The following is a 22,347-nucleotide window of genomic DNA, read 5'->3' as shown; positions in this document are numbered from 1 at the left end:
TAAGGCAATAAATAGGCCATAGCGGCCAGAGGTCCGGACAACAGGCCCTCCGATTTGACACACGGAACCCTGTCAGAGAAGTAGTTGGTGAACCAGGCGAGGCAGTCATTTGAGAAACCAAGGCTGTTGAGTCTGGCGATAAGAATGTGGTGATTGACAGAGTCGAAAGCCTTGGCCAGGTCGATGAATACGGCTGCACAGTGTTGTCTTTTATCGATGGCGGTTATGATATCGTTTAGGACCTTGAGCGTGGCTGAGGTGCACCCATGACCAGCTCGGAAACCAGATTGCATAGCGGGGAAGATACGGTGGGATTAGAAATGATCGGTGATCTGTTTGTTAACTTGGCTTTCGAAGACTTTAGAAAGGCAGGGTAGGATAGATATAGGTCTGTAACAGTTTGGGTCTAGGGTGTCTCCCCCTTTGAAGAGGGGGATGACCAAGGCAGCTTTCCAATCTTTAGGGATCTGAGACGATACGAAAGAGAGGTTGTACAGGCTAGTAATAGGGGTTGCAACAATTGCGGCAGATAATTTTAGAAAGAGAGGGTCCAGTGTTTATGTGCTGGTCAAGGGCAGTGAGGTCTGGAGTGAACCAAGGGCTATATCTGTTCTTAGTTCTACATTTTTTGAATACTTATATGACTATGGGTGATACTGTAACTTGTATACTACTCTATAGACGTCATGTCATATTGCAGATACATAGTCAGTGACGGCACATTAACTTTGCATAAACACTATAACCTACAATGCAATGCTTCTTGGGACTTATATCTTATTTGATGTTTGGGAATGATGGTGAGGAACGGTGAATGTCAGTACTGAACAATGTGCAGCTTTTTGGGTGTGAGGAACACATTACACGACTGCCACAGAAGAAACAAAGAAAGGCAATTCCCTATTCACATGAGTATGAGAGTTGCTATGGTTACCGCGCTACAGTACAACAATGACTGACAGATTTAATATGACTAAGAAAGAATCCAGGAAGGCTGTACCTGATAATTATCACAACACCCCGTCCAGCTGTCAAATACAGCCGTCAGTTTACTGTAAATCAACGGAGCGAATATGTACACTTTACTCTCAAAATTCCCCTTCACATTCCCTGATCAATCAAGTCCATCGTAATAAAGAGGCCTAGGCTGTGGAAACACTCAGAGACATAGAAACCCCCACGTCCTGCACATTCCCCAAATTCATCCCCCAGCGTTCCCAAATGTCTCTTTTGGAGGTTTGGAGGCTTGTGTGAGCCCCTGCCAGCAGTACCGCTTCTATGCAGCGCTCCGTAAATATTTGCGCTCGTACGCAGCCAAGTTGACTTAACGCGGCGCACGATGTTCCCAGAGTTCTAATAGGGCATCAGTGAGAGGCTTGGGTTTCAGGCAGCACTGAGCACCTCTTGTCCCGCCATCTTACGCCAAGGGAGTCATTCAACACTGACTTCTAAACAGACATCCCTGGCGAAAAGGTAAATAGCCACATGAGAGAGCGCTGTGGTTTTCTCTCTGTGGAGGCAGACACTGACACACGTACTCTACTATGATGGTCTGGTGGTGTGCTGTCGATGAGCAGAGATAAGAGCATTCTGGGTAGGGTGCCGGGTGGACACAGAGAATAACAGGAAGGACTGTTTCACTGGGCACAGACATCAATTCAACGTCTATTCCACGTTGGTTCAACGTAAATTCATTTAAATGACGTGGAAACAACGTTGATTCAGCCAGGGGGTTGAAAGCGCTGTTCTTCGTTCAATTTTGTTTTGGAGTGTGCTTCTAGTGACAGAGCACGTATCTAACCAACCTGGACTCAGAGGTAGCCATCAACATAGTAAAGGTTAATCTGGCCCTAATCTATGGATTTCACATGACTGGGAAAGCAGATATGTTTCTGTTGGTCACAGATATCTTAATAAAAAGGTAGGGGCGTGGATCAGAAAACCAGTCAGTATCTGGTGTGACTCCCATTTGCCTCATGACGCGTGACACATCTCCTTTGCATAGAGTTGATCAGGCTGTTGATTGTGGCCTGTGGAATGTTGTCCCACTCCTCTTTAATGGCTGTGCGAAGTTGCTGGATATTGGTGGGAACTGAAACATGCTGTCGTACACGTCGATCCTGAGCGTCGCAAACATGCTCAATGGGTGAGATATCTGGTGAGTATGCAGGCTGGGCAATTTTCAGCTTCAATGAATTGTGTGCAGAGCCTTGCGACATGGGGCCGTGCATTATCATGCTGAAACATGAGGTGATGGTGGCGGATGAATGGCACGACAAGTGCCTCAGGATCTCGTCACAGTATCTCTGTGCATTCAATTTGCCATCGATAAAATGCTATTGTTTTCATTGTCCATAGCTTCTGCCTGCCCATACCATAATTCCACAGCCACCATGGGACACTCTGTTTGTTCACAACGTTGACATCAGCAAACCACTCGCCCACACAACGCCATACATGCTGTCAGCCATCTCCACGGTACATATGAAACCAGTATTCATCATCAAAGGTGAGCTTTTGCCCACTGAAGTAGGTAGCGACGCCGATCTGAAGACCCTGGTGAGGACGACGAGCACGCAGAGGAGCTTCCCTGAGATGGTTTCTGACAGTTTTCTGACAATTCTTCTGTTGTGCAAACCCACAGTTTCATCTGCTGTCCAGGTGGCTGGTCTCAGATGATCCCGCAGGTGAAGAAGCCGGATGTGGAGGTCCTGGCGTGGTTCCACATGGTCTGTGGTTTTGAGGCCGGTTGGACGTACTGCCACATTCTCTAAAATGACGTTGATGTCGTTTTATGGTAGATAAATTAACATTAAATTCTCTGGCAACAGCTCTGGTGGCATTCCTGCTGTCAGCATGCCAACCGCAAACTCTCTCAAAACTTGAGACATCTTTGGCATACTGCACATTTTAGTGTGGCCTTTTCTTGTCCCAATCACAAGGTGCACCTGTGTAATGATCATGCTGTTTAATCATCTTATTTGTTTGCCACACCTGTCAGGTCGATTGATTATCCTGGCAAAGGAGAAATGCTCACCAACAGGGATGTAAACGAATTTGTGCACAAAATTTGAGAGAAATAAGCTTTTTGTGCGTACGGGAAATGGATCTTTCATTTAAGCTCATGAATCATGGGACCAAGACTTTTCATGTTGCGTTAATATTTTTGTTTAGTATGGTATGTATACGTTTTTGGATGTCCTTTTTTTATTATGAATATTTGTTTTATTAATAATATCTTTACAACACATACAACATATCACAGTAACCAAACACCAATAAACAAAAGACCACATGTAAACACATGACAACGTTGATCTCTCTCCTCCTAATTTGACAAAAAAAATTAAATACAAATGTTGCATATACGGGAGGGCTGCAAAAAAACTTTAAAGAACAAGAAATAAATAGGTAATTAATATCATGAAATGGTAGAGTCATGATAAAATCGCCAGCAATTTCTCATTAGGTACATTACTGGTATTACAGTAAATGTACAAATTATTGATTGTTATATTGCTTTTGTATAAATAACTTTGTATCAATGTGATTAGTATTAATTAGATATTATAGATAACATTTTCCCCTGGTTCAGTTTACTCCAAGACAACTTCAAACTTGTATAATTATTTTCATATTCCTTTAGATTCCCATTTACATTTGCAGTCATCTTTTTCAAATTTGACAGTGGTCAATGACAGTTTGAGCCATTCTTCAAATGACGGCAAGTGCTCTTCTTTCCAATGCCTTGAAATGACCCTTTTAACAATGAGAGTTAGTGAGCATGGAAGCGTTTGGTGTATTTTCTGGGAAGTTCATTCTCAGCAAGACAGAGGCTGCATTTGTATGTAATCCCATTCCTATTGCTCCTTGAAGTAGAGAGAATATTATTTTCCAATTTGATTCCAATTTAGGACACAACATATGAACAAGCCCAGCATCATCTTATTTACAGTGTATTTGGAAAGTATTCAGACCCCCTGACCTTTTCCGTATTTTGTTACTTTACAGCCTTGTTCTAAAATAGATTAAATAAAAGCCTGTTTTCACTTTGTTATTTTGGGGTATTCTGTGTAGATTGATCAGGATCATTTTGTATTTAATCCATCCATACTGTCACGACTTCCGCCGAAGTCAGTCCCTCTCCTTGTTCGGGCGGCGTTTTGGCGGTCGACGTCACCGGCCTTCTAGCCACCGCCGATCCACTTTTCATTTTCCACTTGTTTTGTCCTTGTCTTACACACCTGGTTTCATTCCCCCAATTACTTGTTCATTATTTAACCCTCTGTTCCCCCATGTTTGTTTGTGAGTGATTGTTTGTCTGTAATACGTTCCGTTATTGTGGGCTCGATTTATTGTGTTGTATTTGTGAATATTTGAGTAAATTACGTTATTTACTCATATCTGCTGTCCTGCGCCTGACTCCTCAACACCAGCTACACACACCTTATTTACATAAGTATCTTACATAAGTAAGACTTGAAATTGAGCTCAGGTGCATCCTGTTTCCATTTATCATCCTTGAGATGTTTCTAGAACTTGATTGGAGTCCACCTGTGGTAAATTCAATTGATTGGACACGATTTGGAAAGAAACACACCTGTCTATATAAATTCCCACATTTGACAGTGCATGACAGAGCGAAAACCAAGCCATGAGGTCGAAGGAATTGTCCGTAAAGCTCCGAGACAGGATTGTGTCGAGGCACAGATCTGGGGAAGGGTACAAAAACATTTCTGCAGTATTGAAGGTCCCCACAAAGGTCCATAATTCTAAAAATGGAAGAAGTTTGGAACCACCAAAACTCATCCTAGAGCTGGCAAACTGGGAAATCGGGAGGGAAGGGCCTCGGTCAGGGAGGTGACCGAGAACCTGATGGTCATTCTGACAGAGCTCCAGAGTTCCTCTGTGGAATTAGGAGAACCTTCCAGAAGGACAACCATCTCTGCAGCACTCCACCAGTCAGGCCTTTATGGGAGAGTGGCCAGATGGAAGCCACTCCTCAGTAAAAGGCACACGACAGCCCACTTGCAGTTTTCCAAAAGACACCTAAAGGACTCTCAGACCATGAGAAACAAGATTCTCTGGTCTGATGAAACCAAGATGAACTATTTGGCCTGAATGCCAAGTGTCACGCCTGGAGGAGACCTGGTACCATCCCTACGGTGAAGCATGTTGGTGGCAGCATCATGCCGTGGGTGTCATGTCTTGTCATGTTATGTCTTGTTCCTGTTCTTTCTCTTCACTCTGTCTCCCTCTGCTGGTCGTATTAGGTTACCTTCTCTTTCTCTCCTCCTCCAGCTGTTCCTCATCTCCTCTAACTACCTCGTTCACCCTCTTCCCACCTGTTCCCTTTTCCCTCTGATTAGGTCTCTATTTCTCTCTCTGTTCCTGCTTCTTTCTTTGTCAGATTCTCGTTTGAGTTTCTCATGCCAGAAACAAACTATCGTCTCGTTTGCTTCACCCTTGTCCTGTCCCGTCCTGTCGGAATCCGCCTGGCAAGTGCATCCTGTACTCAGCTAACTGTCTTGTCGTTTGTACTGTGTCCAGTTCATCTGATGCTACGTGAGATCAGGTACTACTGTTCCTCTACGACCCGCGCCTACCCAGAGAGACCTGCAGCCTGTCGCCGCTAACCCAGCTATTCTCCTCTGCTGCTGTGAAGGGGGCTCTTTTGTAATTATCGGAAGGACTTTTTGTTTCATTTGTCGCCCTCTCTGCGGGTTGTCTATTTTTCCATTATCTACATCTGAAAAGGATCTATTTCTTCCCTGTGTTTACATTAAAAGACTCTGTTTTTGTTAAACCGCTTTTGGGTCCTCACTCACCTGCACAACAGTGGGAATGTTTTTCAGCAGCAGGGACTGGGAGACAAGTCAGGATCGAGGGAAAAATGAACGGAGCAAAGTACATAGAGATCGTTGAAGAAAACCTGCTCCAGAGTGCTCAGGACCTCAGACTGGGGGCAAAGGTTCACCTTCCAACAGGACAACAATCCTAAACACAGCCAAGACAACGCAGGAGTGGCTTTGGAACAAGTCTTGAGTGGCCCAGCCAGAGCCTGGACTTGAAACCGACTGAAAATCTCTGGAGAGACCTGGAAATAGCTGTGCAGCGGCGCTCCCCATCCAACCAGATAGAGCTTGAGAGGATTTGCAGAGAAGAATGGTAGAAACTCGCCAAATACAGGTGTGCCAAGCTTGTAGTGTCATACCCAAGAAGAGTCAAGGCTGTCATCGCTGCCGAAGGTGCTTAGAAATGAGTCTGAATACTTATGTAAATGTGATAAGGCTGTAATGCAACAAAATGTGGAAAAAGTCAAGGGGTCTGAATACTTTCCAAATGCACTGTACATCTCTATCAAATTGTGCTATCGGTTGTCATTTTTCCTTGTACATTTTAGAAGGAGTCCAGTAAGATCTATTAATTATATTATACTGAACCATTTGTGTTAAGACTCTCTGCATGTTTTAAAGCTGATTGCCTACCCATCCACCTTGACCAACCACCCTTCTTATAAGTAACATTCTGTTTTATTTAACCATACCAAACGTAACATATCATACTAATTTGAGTGTCCCGGATTTACATTTGCTATGTTACGTCTATTCTATGAGACCAGGCTGATCTTACTGACAGACAAGTGTAATTGAATGAATCCAAGCAACCTCATCAAGCTGAGCAAAGATGTGAAACAGAAAACACTAACGTTGTCTGTCATTCAATGTGAAGAAAAAGGGTTCAGCGGAGTGAAAGCCTCAAATCAAAACAATGAAGACAAACAGACTTGACAGCTTGCCCAAAAGGGTTTAAAAGAAGTGACAAATGAAGACTGTACCTTGCCAGAGAAAGATAAACTAGAGAAAGATAAGCTAGAGAAAGATAAGAGAATGGCAGTAAGGAAGACATGGGGTGCAGATTAAAATTGCAAAACAGCATGCGTTCCAATCAAAAAAGCTTTTATTTTCTTCAAAAACACAATCCCTCTGCTCAGCTGGGTAGAATAAATGGGAGATGTTAACCACCTAGGGAAATTCCCATGGAGGGAATGAATCCCTGTTATTTCACGGGGAAGAGGAAACTCTGCCTACATAGAGAGTTAGAGCTGCAATCCAAGGGCCTGTTCTGCTGGAGGGGATCCAACACAGACAAGTCCTGACACCGAGGGATCTGGACTACTAAGTCTCTTCTCCTCTTTCTTTCAATTGTTTTTTTCTATTATTGATGCACTGGCTCACTTGCTCAGTCGTTCACCTCCCTAGTCTTTCCCTCACTCGCTCTCTCTCTCACTCACTCACTCACTCACTCACTCACTCACTCACTCACTCACTCACTCACTCACTGTCTATCCTTCTCTCTATCAACCATAGTATGCTTATTAATTGCTTTGTCACTTTTCTTATCCCACTGCACTTCTTACTTTCTCCCCCCCCCCCCCTCCCCCCTCCAAGTGTATAACCTGTACAAATGTGTGGTGTGAGATGGAAATACAACTTTTGCAACTTTTCCATTGGAGAGTGGGGTCACGGTCAAGGATCAGACATTATTGACAACAATTCTGGAGCAATTATGGTTAAGTGCCTTGCTCAAAGGCAGACTGACAGATTTTTCACCTAGTTGGCTTTGGTTATTGGTCCAACGCTTTTACCACTAAGCTACCTGCCACCCGTATCATCTGTATTCATTTGTGGATGTCCTTTTTTTAAATTTGGGATATTTTTTTATTAATACACATACAACATATCCCACTAACCAAACAACCACAAACAAAAGACCACATGTAAACACATGACAACGTTGTTCTCTCTCTTCCTAATTTGACAGTCACATTTCTATACTTTTCTTTTCTTTGCATATCACAATTTCATCCTAACAAAAAATGTAAATACAAATGTTGCATATATGGGAGGGCTGCAATGAAATTAAGAACAAAAGATAAATAGGTCATTAATATTATGAAATGGTGAAGTTAGAGTCATGATAAAATTGCCAGCAATTTCTCATTATGTACATTGTTTGTATACATTGATTTTAATCAATACCTATGATTAGTATGAATTACATATTATAAATAACATTTTAGAACTAGCAATTTCTGGGTTACTGGTCCAACGCTCTTAACGCTAAGCTACCTGTCGCCAAAATACTAATGACTTACTGTAGTGAATTGATACTCAGGAGGTGCATGAATCAGTGGCTATTGTCAACAAATCTATGCTCATTACCAGCTACAATGGACATGTTTTACTTGGAAAATCATATATTCCTCTGATAACCTTGGCTAGCTAGCTAATGGTCGCCTAGTTAGCATCAACACAAGCAAGCTAGCAATTTATGCTACTTATATTTATGCCTGTTGGACTGAACTGCAGTTTTCTCATGTTGTGGACATCCTGAAGTGTAATTATTCAATCTCACCATATAGTTTGTGTTTCCGAACTCAGTCCTCGGTACCAACTAATAAACTAATCATCAAGCTTTGATCATTTGAATCAGCTATGTAGTGTTAGGGCAAAAAAACTAAACGTGTACCCCTTGGGGTTCTGAAGCCCGGGTTTGGGAAACACTGTCATATAGTGTTACCCCAACACTTCTGTACAGAATCTTGTATCTTCAACATCTACTGGCTGAAGGGCACTGTTCATCAAAACTACACCTACGAGAGTGCACTTCACTTTGGCCACAAAATGGACTCCACTTCTTCCACTCTCCCCACCCTCCTCAGACAGACCCTTCTCGGTAACCCCCTCCTCTACCTCATCCACAGGAAGTTGGTGGCACCTTAACTGGGGAGGTCAGCCTCATGGTAACGGCTGGAGCGGAATGGGTGGAATGGTATCAAATACATCAAACACATGGTTTCCATTTGTTCCATTATCAGCAGCCTCCACTGACCTCATCCCTCTCTCTTCTCACCCGTTGGGATCTTTGAAGGGCCTTTGACCACTACAGAGGACACTATGTATGACAAGTTATCTTCATCTCCCTCCATTAAGATGCCAGCCTGATGTTCTCTCCTTTCTTCCTCTACGTGGGATTCTGAAGCACTGAGCTCCTTTGGTAGTCTTATCTACAGGTCCTAGTTTCATTGAAAAGCTGAATAAAGTGAGAATGTGAGTATGATGGGTTCTATTTTGCAGAGATGACGACTCTCACACATAGTTCCTGAAAGCATGACCATAATTGACCATAATTGACCATAATTGTTTCTAGTTTTAAAGGGACAATCAGCAGTTGCTACACCCGTGTTTGGACTTATATATGAATTATATGTACCCAATGATTCTTGAACAACATTCATTGCCTACAGAAAGTATTCACACGCCTTGGATTTTCCACATTTTGTTGTGTTACAGGCTGAAATTAAAATGTATTAAGTTGAGATTTGTTTTGTCACTCGCCTACACACAATACCCCATAGTGTCAAGGTTCAATTATGTTTTTTGAAATGTTTACAAATTCATCAAAATTGAAAGCTGAAATGTCTTGAGTGAATAAGTATTCAATGCCTTTCTTATGACGAGCCACAAAGACCAGGGAGCTTTTCCAATGCCTCGCAAAGAAAAGTACCTATTGGTACAGACATTGAATATCCTTTGAGCATTATTACACTTTGGATAGTGTATCAATACACCCAGTCACTACGAAGATACAGGCGTCCTACCTAACTCAGTTGCCGGAGAGGAAGGAAACCGTCTCAGGGATTTCACCATGAGGGCAATGGTGACTTTAAAACAGTTACATAGTTTAATGGCTGTGATAGGAGAAAACTGAGGATGGATCAACAACATTGTAGTTACTCCACTATACTAACCTAATTGACAGAATGAAAAGAGGGAAGCCTGTACAGAATATAAATATTCCAAAACATGCATCCTGTTGGAACAAGGCACTAAAGTACTACAAAAAATACAACGTGTTATGCTTGGGGAAAATCCAATATAACATATTACAATTTAGACTTTAATCTGCTTGAAAATCTATGACAAGACATAAAAATGGTTGTCTAGTAATGATCAACAACCAAATTGACAGAGCTTGAAGAATTCTGAAAATAATAAATGGGAAAATATTGTACAATGCAGGTGTGCAAAGCTCTTTGCACTCTTTGCTCTCTTACCCAGAAAGACACACAGTTGTAATCGCTGCCAAAGGTTATTCTAACATGTATTGACCCAGGGGTGTGAATACTTATGTAAATGAGATGTTTCTGTATTTCAGTGTCAATACATTTGCAAACATTTCTAAAAGCATGTTTTCCCTTTGTCATTATGGGGTTTTGTGTGTAGATGGGTGAGATAAAATTTTTTTTTAAAAAAGATTGAATTAATTTTGAATTCAGGCTGTAACTCTACAAAATGTGGAATAAGTCAAGGGTTATGAGTACTTACTGAAGGCACTGTAACTTATAAATGCCTCATGAGCTTAGTTGCACTGTTGTACCCTGTCAAAACCCCAATATTACCCTGCTTAGCTCCAATGTTTCTAAACAAAGTAAAAAAAAAACACTGTATAGCCTCAAGACATGATTAAAAACTATAATTGTAATATCATGGATGGTCAGTCGTTGCATCCATAGCTCGGTCTCTGAATTGAAGAGTTTATATTTCTATAGCCCCATCGCTCAGCTTTCTACCAAAACAGTGGTGGGGAATACACTTTATTAATGTTTCAACTGCCGATTGGCCCTTCAAGGGATGCATTTGAAATGACTGTGTTTCATGCTGCAAGAGTCTCCCAATTCAGATCTGACATGACACCGTACCTTGTCAGACATGCCATCATTCTATTTTTTTTCCAACACTGTTCGTTTATATGTAAGCTACCTTACTGTTGTTGTTTTTTTTAAATAGCTAGACTATATCATGCGTTCTGTGGTATCACAAAGTGGTTCATATCAACATATACTGCAGCATTGAATTCAAAATTCTTACACTCCACACAACACTGCAAGGCAAGAATCAGCAAGAATCCTATGCAGAAAATAAGTTTGTAAAAGCTTCTTGTTGGCAGTGAAAACCTTCATTTGTAAAGGCGAGGCCCATTCTGCATTCCTCCATGGCTGACAACCAAATAAGACCCAAACCACCAGTGCTGGGCCAACCCTGTTAGAACAAACTCATGGGCCACACACAGTGTTGACCAAATCTCAGACCATTCCCAATGGCCATTGCAAGTTTGATAGCCATTTCCTAATTTCCATTTAACTTGCCACCATAGCAACTATATTTTCATAACATACCACCACTATTAACTTGCCACCATAGCAACTATATTTTCATAACATACCACCACCGCTATTAAACTTCTCCCACATGCTTGTCCACTTCCATGTAGGAGACTGCGCAAATAGAGGTGCCCCCATTAGCATTTTCTATTAAACAACGCATACGCACATCGGGCTTGATTATTGATGTGGTATTTAAAGGCGTACAGGCAATTGAAGAGATGACTGTTAATTACCCATAAACCAGTCTAATTGCATTCGCTATCTAATGAATAGTCAGTGAGGATAAATGGCTTGGCTCTAATGAAACTGCTCCCAGTAACCCCTGTTAGATATCATTTGGGTTTTCAAAGCACAAAGTAGATTGTGTAGTAATTCTGTAAAAAGTTCCTCTCTCACTCCGAGGTAATGTGCAGGTAAGTATTTGTGTTAACTAATGCGACAATACAATTTAGTATGCGAAAGTGACATCCACTTACTGTATGTTGTCAATTGGTTGAGTACCTATGTTTCCCTAACCTCAACACTCTGCATTGAGCAATGAAGCCTATAACAAAACAAAAGATGTAATATATTGAGGGTATACGTTTCAATAGCAGGAAAAGTAGTTCTTCTATTTACATTTTACGTTTCAGTCATTTAGCAGACACTCTTATTCAGAGCGACTTACAATTTGTGCATCCATCTTAAGATAGGTACAGTTGAAGTCAGAAGTTTACATACACCATAACCAAATACATTTAAACTAACGTTTTCACAATTCCTGACATTTAAACCTAGTAAAAAATCCCTGTCTTAGGTCATTTAGGATCACCACTTTATTTTAAGAATGTGAAATGTCCGAATAATAGTAGAGAGATTTATTTATTTCAGCTTTTATTTCTTTCATCACATTCCCAGTGGGTCAGTGGGACATACACACAATTTGGGTCAACTTGGGTTAAATGTTTTTGGTAGCCTTCCACAAGCTTCCCACAATAAGTTGTATGAATTTTGGCCCATTCCTCCTGACAGAGCTGGTGTAACTGAATCAGGTTTGTAGGCTTCCTTGCTCGCACACGCTTTTTCAGTTCTGCCCACACATTTTCTATTGGATTGAGGTCAGGGCTTTGTGACGGCCACTCCAATACAATGACTTTGTTGTCCTTAAGCCATTTTGCCACACCTTTGAAGTATTCTGGGGATCATTGTCCATTTTGAAGACCCATTTGCGACCAAGCTTCAACTTCCTGACTGATGTCTTGAGATGTTGCTTCAATATATCCACATAATTTTCCTGCCTCATGAAGCCATCTATTTTGTGAAGTGCACCAGTCCCTTCTGCAGCAAAGCACCCCCACAACATGATGCTGCCACCCCCGTGCTTCACGGTTTGGATGGTTTTCTTTGGCTGGCAAGCCTCCCCCTTTTTCCTCCAAACATAACGATGGTCATTATGGCCAAAGAGTTCTATTTTTGTTTCATCAGACCAGAGGGCATTTCTCCAAAAAGTTGCAAACCGTAGTCTGGCTTCTCTATGGTGGTTTCGGAGCCGTGGCTTCTTCCTTGCTGAGCGGCCTTTCAGGCTATGTCGATATAGGACTTGTTTTACTGTGGATATAGATACTTTTGTACCAGTTTCCTCCAGCATCTTCACAAGGTCCTTTGCTTTTGTTCCGGGATTGATTTGCACTTTTCGCACCAAAGTACGTTCATCTCTAGGAGACAGAACGCGTCTCCTTCCTGAGCGGTATGACGGCTGCGTGGTCCCATGGTGTTTATACTTGCGTACTATTGTTTGTACAGATGAACGTGGTACCTTCAGCCGTTTGGAAATTGCTCCCAAGGATGAACAAGACTTGTGGAGGTCTATTATTCTTCCTGAGGTCTTGGCTGATTTTTATTTTTTTATTTTCCCATGATGTCAAGCGAAGAGGCCCTGAGTTCGAAGGTAGGCCTTGAAATACATCCACAGGTACACCTCCAATTGACTCAAATGATGGCAATTAGCCTGTCAGAAGCTTCTAAAGCCATAATGTTCTGGAATTTTTCAAGCTGTTTAAAGGCACAGTCAACTTAGTATATGCAAACTTCTGACCCACTGGAATTGTGATACAGTGAACTACAAGTGAAAACTCTGTCTGTAAACAATTGTCGGAAAAATGACTTGTGTCATGCACAATGTAGATGTCCTAACTGACTTGCCAAAACTATAGTTTGTTAACAAGAAATTTGTGGAGTGGTGGAAAAACAACTTTTAATGACTCCAAGCTAAGCGTATTTAAACTTCCGACTGCAACTGTAGCTGAGATAACAAACATCACAATCGTATCAAGTACATTTTCCCTCAACAAAGTGTTGACCAGCAAAGCGCTGACGATGGCGTGATAGTGATTTGCGGTACTCTTCAAAGAGGTCGGGTTTCCGAGATTTTCAAAAGATGGGCAGGAACTCTAGAGGGAAGCTTGTTCCACCATTGGGTTGCCAGCACAGAGAAGAGCTTTTTACTGGGCTGAGCGGGAGATCAGAGGTGGTGGAAAAAAGTGCTCGGGTTGGGATGTAGGGTTTGAGCCCCAAGGTAAGCAGGTGCAGTTCCCCTTGTTGCTCCGTTGGCATGTACCATGGCCTTGAAGATGATGCAAGCTCCAACTGGAAGCCGGTGGAGTGTGCAGAGGAGTGGGGTGACATGTTAGAACTTAGGAAGGTTTAACACCAGGCAGGCTGCGACATTCTGGATAAGTTGCAGGGATTTGATGGCACCAGCAGGAAGCCCGGCCAACAGAGAGTTGCAGTAGCCTAGACGGGATATGACAGGTGCCAGGATAAGGATCTGCGCTGTTTCTATGTGAGGAAAGGTTACACTCTCGGGATGTTGTAGAGCGTGAACCTGTAGCAGCGAGTCACTGCTTTGATGTTTGCAGAGAACGACAGGGTGTTGTCCAGGGTCACACCAAGGTTCTTTGCACTCTGGGAGGGGGGCACAGTGGAGTGTCACCCGTGATAGAGAGGTCTTGGAGTGGACAGACTTTTCTCGGGAAGAAGAGCAGCTCCATTTGGTCTAGGTTGAGCTTGAGGTGGTGGGCCGACATCTGCCAGGCACACAGAGATACGTTTCACCACCTGGGTATTAGAAGGGGCTAAGGAGAAGAGTAGTTGAGTGTCATCCGCATAGCAATAATAGGAGAGACCATGTGAGAATATGACAGAGCCGAGTGACTTCATATAAAGAGACATAAAAGGCATGTGAAATATCAGTACTAGCCTGAAATCCTGATATGAATGGTGAAATGGACTTGTTGGATTCCAGGCTAGGAGAGTCCTTCAACCGCCACAACAGCACCATCTAAAACACATGCAGCCGTATAAACCTTAACTCAAATCTTCCCATGGTTCTTTTCGCGGAGTCTATTCCAACGGTACATTTAATTTCCCATGAGCCTTTGTGGGTTGAAAATTGACAACTCACCCAAAGAGAGAAAGGCATTATATGTTTGTTTGATTCCTCCCAGTCATCAGTGGCTTCCCAGTGATTTGTGAGCTTTATAAGATGGGACCAGTCACCTAAAAAACCCTGTAGATTTCCCAGAATTCATGAGCGAGTTCCATTATGGTGTGAGGAGGCCTGAAATTGAACGGGTGTTGACCTGAAACACATATAAAACACATCTACAGCAGCATGCAGTGTCAGGTTGGTCTGACACACAGGGTTACACAGTGTGGGAGGGGGGGCAGAAAACAAGTTGTACAACCACAGTCCACATCACTCAAACCACTTCCCCTCCTCAACAAACAGGAAGGTGTCATTACCAACTAACCAGAGTCTTGAGTGGGTTCAAAATAACCTGCTGCTGCTGATTCTCTCTCAATATTATTTTCTCGACTCTGTCCCTCTATTTGATCTGTTTATGCTTCCTGTCACTTACTCACTTGCACAGGTGCACTTGCACGCACACACACACACACACACACACTTACAGGGACTTGGAACACGCATAGTGCTCCGCTGTCTTTAAAAATGATCACAAGCATCCTTTCAAAAAACACAAGCAGAGAGAGGCACAGATCTACAGGAGAAACACAGAGTTGAAGACAAGCCAAAGCTTCCTTGACACCTCAGTGGAAGGAAAATTCTGTAATTACGGTAGAAAAAAAGACAGGTTGAGAGACTCAATCAAAGAAAAGAAAAAAGAGTGGCTGCATTTATCATGGAGCACGACAGGTGGAGAACGCCCTCATCAGCCATCGCCACGGTGATTGTGCATCATTAGGTCGTTTTTGAGATGGGCAACCAATCATGGCACACCGTTGATTGCTGGGCTCAACAAATTATGAGATACGTTTGGCTGGTTTCAAGCTGCAAGGCGCAATGTTACTCATAGTCACACATACCATGATTTGAAGGTCACTTATAGTGAAAATATAACAAAGGTCATCCTTGCTCAGTGACCTTGAACATACTGTATACTCATCACTATATGTATCAGCCTGTTAATACCAAAAAGGAACAATCTAGAAATCTACTGTAATAATAACTGCCTACTCAATTCAAACCCATAGGCCTAGGATACAGTATGTATAGTGTCAATCTTCTAGCCTTGTCCTTCGTGTTGGCTCACCATGGCTCTCTTCACACTCTCCCAGCCTCCCAGGTCCTGAGCACTGACAGCTGTTTAATTAGGTGACAATAACATGAGTGACATAGACAGGAAAGACCATTGGCTGGCTGCTAGTGTACATGTCCACTGACATGTGGTTGAGATGGACTGACCGGGGGCTTGTAAAAGGCATGTCTTATCCTACGCCTCAGGTTGCTCAGCCACATAGCATGTTTCCAAGTTATGGGTTACCAAGGTAACTTAAGGGGAGGGAGAATACCACCACACAGCTGGTGAGAGACTGTGAGAGACAGCCAGAGAGAGAGCGAGAGAGCGAGATCAAGAGAGCAGAGCAAGAGAGCGAGGGAGAGCGAGAGCAGGCCTAAGGATACAGTGATTTAAGTCTTGCGTAGACAGATACTGTAAGCATGCTTATGTCCGTGGTATGTGACCATGTTTATTTTCAGGCCAGCTGTGCTAAACTTTTTAGTGTCCCCGGTCCAATGTTGTAAAAACTTGGACATTTCTCGTAAACCAGCACAGTTTATATTCCAGACGCACCTGTAGGTAGCAGATTTCAAGAGAATAGTTTTCCATCTAATGTGTGGTTCCTTTATATACTGTACAGTGCTTTTGGAAAGTATTCAGACCGCTTGACTTTGTCCATATTTTGTGACATTACAGACTTATTTTAAAATGGATTAAATAAATGTTTTTCCTCAGCAATCTACACACAATACCCGATAATGACAAAGCAAAAACTGTTTTTTAGAAATGTTTAGAAATGTATTAAAAATAAAAACAGAAATACATTATTTACAAAAGTATTCAGCCCCTTTTCTATGCGACTCACAATTAAGCTCAGGTGCATCCTGTTTCCATTGATCATCCTTGAGATGTTTCTACAACTTCATGGGAGTCCACCTGTGGTAAATTCAATTGGTTGGACATGATTTGGAAAGGCACACACCTGTAAAATATAAGGTCCCAAAGTTGCAGTGCATGACAGAGCAAAAACCAAGCCATGAGGTCAAAGGAATTGTCCGTAGAGCTCTGAGACAGTATTGTGTCGAGGTACAGATCTGGGGAAGGGTACCAAAACATTTCTGCAGCATTGAAGGTCCCCAAGATCACATTCTTAAATGGAAGATATTTGGAACCACCAAGACTCTTCCTAGAGCTGGCCACCCGGCCAAACTGAGCAATCGGGGAAGAAGGGCCTTGGTCAGGGTGGTGACTAAGAACCTGATGGTCACTCTGATTGAACTCTAGAGATCCTTTGTGGAGATGGGAGAACCTTCCAGAAGGACAACCATCTCTGCAGCGCTTCACCAATCAAGCCTTTATGGTAGAGTGTCCAAAAGGCACCTAAAGACTCTCAGACCATGAGAAACTAGATTATCTGGTCTGATAAAACCAAGATTGAACTATGTGGCCTGAATGCCAAGTGTCACATCTGGAGGAAATTTGGCACACTCCTTACAGTGAAGCATGGTGGTGGCAGCATCATGCTGTGGGGATGTTTTTCAGCTGTAGGGACTGGGAGACTAGTCAGGATCAAAGCAAAGATGAACAGAGCAAAGTACAGAGCGATCCTTCATGAAAACCTGCTCCAGAGTGCTCAGGATCTGGGGCGAAGGTTCACCTTCCAGCAGGACAATAACCCTAAGCACACAGCCAAGACAACACAGGAGTGGCTTCGGGACAAGTCTCTGAATGTCCTTGAATGGCCCAGCAAGAGCCCGGACTTGAACCCGATCTAACATATATAGAGATACCTGAAAATAGATGTGCAGCGACACTCTCCATCCAACCTGATAGAGCTTGAGAGGATCTGCAGAGAATGGCAGAAACTCCCCAATTTTTTAATTTTATTTATTTAACCTTTGTTTAACCAGGTAGGCTAGTTGAGAACAAGTTCTCATTTACAACTACGACCTGGCCAAGATAAAGCAAAGCAGTGTGACACAGACAACAACACAGAGTTACAAATGGAGTAAACAATAAACAAGCCAATAACACAATAAACAAGTCAATGACACAGTAGAAAAAAAGGCACAGGAGCGAATAATTACAATTTAGCAGATTAACACTGGAGTGATAAATGAGCAGATGAGGATGTGCACGTAGAGATACTGGTGTGCAAAAGAGCAGAAAAGTAAATGAAATAAAAACAGTATGGGGATGGGGTAGGTAGATTGGGAGGGCTATTTACAGATGGACTATGTACAGCTGCAGCAATCGGTTAGCTGCTCAGATAGCTTATGTTTAAAGTTGGGGGAAAAAGGGGGGGGTCTCATACTTCAGCGATTTTTGCAATTCGTTCCAGTCACTGGCAGCAGAGAATTTCAATGTACAGGTGTGCCTTGTTAAAAGTTAATTTGTGGAATTTCTTTCCTTAATGCGTTTGAGCCAATCAGTTGTGTTGGGACAAGGTAGGGGTGGTATACAGAAGATATCACTATTTGGTAAAAGACCAAGTCATATTATGGCAAGAACAGCTCAAATAAGAAAAGGCAAACAGCAATCCACCATTACTTTAAGACATGAAGGTCAGTCAATCCGGAAAATGTCAAGAACTTTGAAAGTTTCTTCAAGCGCAGTTAAAAAAAACATCAAGCGCTATGATGAAACTGGCTCTCACGAGGACTGCCACAGGAAAGGAAGACCCAGAGTTACGAGATAAGTTCATTAGAGTTACTAGCCTCAGAAATTGCACCCCAAATAAACGCTTCATTAGAGTTCAAGTAAGTTCAGAATTCAAGGAACACGCCATCTCGTCTGGTTTGCGCTTAGTGGGACTATAATTTGTTTTTCAACAGCACAATTACCCGTGTTCATGTTCAATCTCTCCCTATCCAAGTCTGCTGTCCCCACATGATTTAAGATGGCCACCATTGTTTCTGTACCCAAGAAGGCATAGGTAACTGAACTAAAGGACTATCTAAAGCACTCACTTCTGTCATCATCTTCTGTGACCTCACCCATTACAACCAGCATGTCCAGAGATACAACCTCTCTCATCATCACCCAGTGCCTGGGCTTACCTCCGCTGTACCCGCACCCCACCATACCCCTGTCTGCGCATTATGCCCTGAATATATTCTACCATGCCCAGAAACCTGCTCCTCTTATTCTCTGTCCCCAACGCTCTAGGCGACCAGTTTTGATAGCCTTTAGCCGCACTCTCATACTACTCCTTCTCTGTTCCGCGGGTGATGTGGAGGTAAACCCAGGCCCTGCATGTCCCCAGGCACCCTCATTTGTTGACTTCTGTGATCGAAAAAGCCTTGGTTTCATGCATGTCAACATCAGAAGCCTCCTCCCTAAGTTTGTTTTACTCACTGCTTTAGCACACTCTGCTAACCCTGATGTCCTTGCTGTGTCTGAATCCTGGCTCAGGAAGGCCACCAAAAATTCAGAGATTTCCATACCCAACTATAACATCTTCCGTCAAGATAGAACTGCCAAAGGGGGAGGAGTTGCAGTCTACTGCAGAGATAGCCTGCAAAGTAATGTCATACTTTCCAGGTCCACACCCAAACAGTTCGAACTACTAATTTTGAAAATTACTCTCTCCAGAAATAAGTCTCTCACTGTTGCCGCCTGCTACCGACCTCCCTCAGCTCCCAGCTGTGCCCTGGACACCATTTGTGAATTGATCGCCCCCCATCTAGCTTCAGAGTTTGTTCTGTTAGGTGACCTAAACTGGGATATGCTTAACACCCCGGCAGTCATACAATCTAAGCTAGATGCCCTCAATCTCACACAAATCATCAAGGAACCCACCAGGTACAACCCTAACTCTGTAAACAAGGGCACCCTCATAGACGTCATCCTGACCAACTGGCCCTCCAAATACACCTCCGCTGTCTTCAACCAGGATCTCAGCGATCACTGCCTCATTGCCTGTATCCGCTACGGAGCCGCAGTCAAACGACCACCCCTCATCACTATCAAACGCTCCCTAAAACACTTCTGTGAGCAGGCCTTTCTAATCGACCTGGCCCGGGTATCCTGGAAGGACATTGACCTCATCCCGTCAGTTGAGGATGCCTGGTCATTCTTTAAAAGTAACTTCCTCACCATTTTAGATAAGCATGCTCCGTTCAAAAAATGCAGAACTAAGAACAGATACAGCCCTTGGTTCACCCCAGACCTGACTGCCCTCGACCAGCACAAAAACATCCTGTGGCGGACTGCAATAGCATCGAATAGTCCCCGTGATATGCAACTGTTCAGGGAAGTCCGGAACCAATACACGCAGTCAGTCAGGAAAGCTAAGGCCAGCTTCTTCAGGCAGAAGTTTGCATCCTGTAGCTCCAACTCCAAAAAGTTCTGGGACACTGTGAAGTCAATGGAGAACAAGAGCACCTCCTCCCAGCTGCCCACTGCACTGAGGCTAGGTAACACGGTCACCACCGATAAATCCATGATTATCGAAAACTTCAATAAGCATTTCTCAACGGCTGGCCATGCCTTCCGCCTGGCTACTTCAACCTCGGCCAACAGCCCCGCCCCCCCCCCCCCCGCTGCTCCTCGCCCAAGCCTCTCCAGGTTCTCCTTTACCCAAATCCAGATAGCAGATGTTCTGAAAGAGCTGCAAAACCTGGACCCGTACAAATCAGCTGGGCTTGACAATCTGGACCCTCTATTTCTGAAACTATCCGCCACCATTGTCGCAACCCCTATTACCAGCCTGTTCAACCTCTCTTTCATATCGTCTGAGATCCCCAAGGATTGGAAAGCTGCCGCAGTCATCCCCCTCTTCAAAGGGGGAGACACCCTGGACCCAAACTGTTACAGACCTATATCCATCCTGCCCTGCCTATCTAAGGTCTTCGAAAGCCAAGTCAACAAACAGGTCACTGACCATCTCGAATCCCACTGTACCTTCTCCGCTGTGCAATCTGGTTTCCGAGCCGGCCACGGGTGCACCTCAGCCACACTCAAGGTACTAAACGATATCATAACCGCCATCGATAAAAGACAGTACTGTGCAGCCGTCTTCATCGACCTTGCCAAGGCTTTCCACTCTGTCAATCACCATATTCTTATCGGCAGACTCAGTAGCCTCGGTTTTTGGGATGACTGCCTTGCCTGGTTCACCAATTACTTTGCAGACAGAGTTCAGTGTGTCAAATCGGAGGGCATGCTGTCCGGTCCTCTGGCAGTCTCTATGGGGGTGCCACAGGGTTCAATTCTCGGGCCGACTCTTTTCTCTGTATACATCAATGATGTTGCTCTTGCTGCGGGCGATTCCCTGATCCACCTCTACGCAGACGACACCATTCTATATACTTTCGGCCCGTCATTGGACACTGTGCTATCTAACCTCCAAACAAGCTTCAATGCCATACAACACTCCTTCCGTGGCCTCCGACTGCTCTTAAACGCTAGTAAAACCAAATGCATGCTTTTCAACCGATCGCTGCCTGCACCCGCATGCCCGACTAGCATCACCACCCTGGATGGTTCCGACCTAGAATATGTGGACATCTATAAGTACCTAGGTGTCTGGCTAGACTGCAAACTCTCCTTCCAGACTCATATCAAACATCTCCAATCGAAAATCAAATCAAGAGTCGGCTTTCTATTCCGCAACAAAGCCTCCTTCACTCACGCCGCCAAGCTTACCCTAGTAAAACTGACTATCCTACCGATCCTCGACTTCGGCGATGTCATCTACAAAATGGCCTCCAACACTCTACTCAGCAAACTGGATGCAGTCTATCACAGTGCCATCCGTTTTGTCACTAAAGCACCTTATACCACCCACCACTGCGACTTGTATGCTCTAGTCGGCTGGCCCTCGCTACATATTCGTCGCCAGACCCACTGGCTCCAGGTCATCTACAAGTCCATGCTAGGTAAAGCTCCGCCTTATCTCAGCTCACTGGTCACGATGGCAACACCCATCCGTAGCACGTGCTCCAGCAGGTGTATCTCACTGATCATCCCTAAAGCCAACACCTCATTTGGCCGCCTTTCGTTCCAGTACTCTGCTGCCTGTGACTGGAACGAATTGCAAAAATCGCTGAAGTTGGAGACTTTTATCTCCCTCACCAAATTCAAACATCAGCTATCTGAGCAGCTAACCGATCGCTGCAGCTGTACATAGTCTATTGGTAAATAGCCCACCCATTTTCACCTACCTCATCCCCATACTGTTTTTATTTATTTATTTACTTTTCTGCTCTTTTGCACACCAATATCTCTGTAACTGTACATGACCATCTGATCATTTATCACTCCAGTGTTAATCTGCAAAATTGTAATTATTCGCCTACCTCATGCCTTTTGCACACATTGTATATAGACTCCCCCTTTGTTTTCTACTCTGTTATTGACTTGTTAATTGTTTACTCCATGTGTAACTCTGTGTTGTCTGCTCATACTGATATGCTTTATCTTGGCCAGGTCGCAGTTGCAAATGAGAACTTGTTCTCAACTAGCCTACCTGGTTAAATAAAGGTGAAATAAAATAAATAAAAAATCATGAAGTGCTTTGAGAGACTAGTCAAGGATCATATCACCTCCACCTTA

Source organism: Oncorhynchus mykiss, chromosome 32 (assembly GCF_013265735.2).
Source record: "Oncorhynchus mykiss isolate Arlee chromosome 32, USDA_OmykA_1.1, whole genome shotgun sequence".
NCBI lineage: Eukaryota > Metazoa > Chordata > Actinopteri > Salmoniformes > Salmonidae > Oncorhynchus > Oncorhynchus mykiss.
Note: the sequence above shows the minus strand (reverse complement) of the source record.